The sequence below is a fragment of the Lipotes vexillifer genome, unplaced genomic scaffold (genome assembly GCF_000442215.2).
Source record: "Lipotes vexillifer unplaced genomic scaffold, Lipotes_vexillifer_v1.1 scaffold243, whole genome shotgun sequence".
Classification (NCBI taxonomy): domain Eukaryota; kingdom Metazoa; phylum Chordata; class Mammalia; order Artiodactyla; family Lipotidae; genus Lipotes; species Lipotes vexillifer.
The window spans coordinates 568,194-572,019 of NW_006789558.1; positions in this window are offsets into that span (position 1 = coordinate 568,194).

Genomic DNA, 3,826 nt, shown 5'->3' on the forward strand with positions numbered 1-3,826 from the left:
AAAGAGTGTTGAATTTTGTAAAATGCCAACAGAAGCAGACCCTGCCATGACCATTTGATCAAAGAATCAATGAATGAAGCTTCTCTCTGGCTGTTCTAGAGTCACATGGTCTCATATCTCTGCTTTCTCTTGGCAGATCGGCTTCTGCTCTGCTTGGACTTAGCCCATAATTGGTGTCACCAAAGATGCCTGCAACTCCCAGCCCAGTTATTGGGCTATGCATGGGGCAGATGGTCCAAGAAGGGGATGTGAAAAGGGGAGGAGGGCCAATTAGCATCTTTAGTACTAGTTTATTTCTTTGGAATGTATGAGTTCTGGGAGGATTTGTTGGTTATTATATTTTAAAATCACAAGAATTTAATTTTTAGTGAAATTAGTATAGAATTAGGACTTTCTACTCCAGAGGTAGCTGGAATAACAGTTTAATTTGGTGTCAGTGTATAAACAATACACTTTTGTTTTTCAAGTTTAATAGGAACAAAATTTAAATAATTGATAAAATCTCATGCTGGCAAGCGTACAAGGAAGTGTTGCTGACAGGATTGTGAATTGCTACATTTTGGAGACCAGATTGCATACATCTATGAAACATTAAGCTTTGTTTCATCACTTTTTAAAAAAATTTTATTTATTTGTTTATGGCTGCGTTGGGTCTTCGTTGCTGTGCACGGGCTTTCTCTAGTTGCAGTGAGCGGGGGCTACTCTTCGTTGTGGTGCGTGGGCTTCTAATTGCGGTGGCTTCTCGTTGCAGAGCATGGGCTCTAGGTGCCCGGGCTTCAGGAGTTGTGGCTTACGGGCTCTCGAGCTCAGGCTTAGTAGTAGTGGTGCACAGGCTTAGTTGGTCCGCGGAATGTGGGATCTTCCCGGACCAGGGCTTGAACCCGTGTCCCCTGCATTAGCAGGTGGATTCTTAACCACTGCGCCACTAGGGAAGCCCCTGTTTTATCACTTTTCATCCAGTTTTCACTTTGGGAAAGCTATCCTAAAAATATAATTAGATGAGAGCATGTGTAAAATTATATCTTAATGTAGCATTTATTTGGTAGTAGCCGAAACAAAGAAGCAAACAAACAAAAACCCTGAAAAATAGCTTGAAACTCCATCAGTGAGAAATAATAAAATAAGTTATAAAAGGAATTAAAATCTATATATATATATATATATTTTTTTTTTTTTTTTGTGGTACGCGGGCCTCTCACTGCTGTGGCCTCTCCCGTTGCGCGGAGCACAGGCTCCGGACGTGCAGGCTCAGCGGCCATGGCTCACGGGCCCAGCCGCTCCGCGGCACGTGGGATCTTCCCGGTCCCGGGCACGAACCCGTGTCCCCTGCATCGGCAGGCGGACTTTCAACCACTGCGCCACCAGGGAAGCCCTAAAATCTATATTTTTGATCTGGAAAAATACCCTTGATATATTTTATTGAAGAACATCTGTTGCAGTGTAATGTGAACAGTATTAGTCCATTAGAAAGCATATATATAGATATAATAATATGTATGTGTTTGTGTATATATGTATACATATAAAGAGAGTGGTGTTGGTATAAAAGTTGTTTGTTTATGCTATCTGACTGTTTATATATTATACACAGTACATGCATTAAACTGTTGGTATTAATTACATATCAGGGAAAGATTGCTACAGAGGGGAGAAGGCAGGAAGAGATCATTAGTTGGTATAGAACTCAAAATTGTTTGACTTATACTTAGCATGCATTATACCGGCAAAGTATAAGTGAAATAATTCTTAATAAAAAGGAAACTTTAGGGACTTCCCTGGTGGTGCAGCGGTTAAGAATCCGCCTGCCAATGAAGGGGACACGGGTTCGAGCCACAACTACTGAGCCTGTGCTCTGGAGCCCGCGAACTCCAACTGCTGATCCCGAGTGCCACAACTACTGAAGCCCGCGTGCCTAGAGCCCATGCTCTGCAACAAGAGAAGCCACCGCAATGAGAAGGCTGTGCAGCACAACAAAGAGTAGCCCCCACTCACCGCAACTAGAGAAAGCCCTGCGTGCAACAATGGAGACCCAATGCAGCCAAAAAAAAAAAAAAAAAAAGCACCTTGGACAAAAGTGTGGGTTGTCATGTACTTAACACTGAAAAGATAAAGGAGAGTTTGTCTATGACAGCTTTAATAATTTCCCCTTCCTCCCCTAGTTCATGGAAGAAATCTTTTCTAGTGATATGTCTGGTTTTAAAGAGCACTGTGGGAACTCCCTGGTGGTCCAGTGGTTAGGACTGCACACTTTCACTGCTGAAGGTGTGGGTTCAATCCCTGGTCTGGGAACTAAAATCCTGCAAGTCATGGGGAGCGGCCAAAAAGAAAATAATAATAATAATAAAATGGCTAATTAAAAAAAAAGGAAGTCACAGTGTTGTGGATCAGCTTGTAAATTTGCCTGAAATATAGAAACGTTATTTAAAATATTTCGGTTGTAAATTGCCAAACAACAGTCATTATATACACACACACACACATATATATATATATATATATATATATATACATACATATATATCTATAAAATACTCCATATATCCCCCATCCATCTATATCTATCTATCTATCTATCATCTGTCTATGTATTTATCTATCTGTCTATGTATCTATGTATCTATCTATCTATCTGGCATCTCAGTCTATCCATCTATCTCCACTGACTTCATCCTAGGGGTGTAGTAGCGTTAGATACACAATTTTCTCCACCATTCATTTTCCACCTAATATGTTTAGGGGTATTTTAAAAATGTAAGAGAAGTATTTTCATATTGTTGAAATCTGAAGGATCTATGTAGAAAACACAAAAGCTTATATTGATCTTCAAATTTCAAGTCCCTTTAACTGATATAGTTTATTTCCTAGATCGTCAGCTGTAGCAAATATGCTTATACTTGTGAATCTCTAGATTCTCTACTTGTTAGAGGCACCTACCACCCAGATAGATGTTACTACGAGAGCAGGTCTCAGACTGAATTCCTCTACGTGCACAGACTGTAATTCACAACCAGCGTGACACATTGGATAGAGGGGAAGAGGTTCTTTTCACTGTCCTCTGGTCCTTCTAACACCTTGTATCAATGGGTCACTCCAACGTTATTTTTTTATTTTTTAATTTTTTTGCGGTACGCGGGCCTCTCACTGCTGTGGCTTCTCCCGCTGCGGAGCACAGGCTCGGGATGTGCAGGCTCAGCGGCCATGGCTCACGGGCCCAGCCGCTCCACGCATGTGGGATCTTCCCGGACCGGGGCACAAACCCGTGTCCCCTGCATCGGCAGGCGGACTCTCAACCACTGCGCCACCAGGGAGCCCCACTCCAACGTTCTTTGATAATGCTTTTGAGACAGGAGCAGCATGCTTTGTGGGTCAGCAGCTTAGCAGGATTTCTCCTGAAATAGATGCAAGGTTAGTAGGATCCATACTTTCGGGGCACCGTGGATGGCTGGGCTCGCCAGCTTCTTATCCGTGGACGTGCAAAGGCCGTGGGCCCTGCCGTACCAGTACTCACTAACACGTATCTTGTAGTCCACTGATTTTGCCAATTAAAGATAATCTCTGACAATCTTTATGTTCCTTACCAAACCTAAGATGTCATACGGACGAGCTAACTCTTTACAATAATTACTCCACCTCTATTAACTAATTCTAATTAATTCACATATAGCACATTTGCCACACTGAAGTGTAAACAAATTACCAGAAATCCAAATATATTGTCAACTGAAGACATGCTGATGAGATTTTGATATGGAAGAATGTTGAAATAATGTGAAATAGGGCAAAATAGCTGAAATGTTTATATATATATATATATATATATATATAT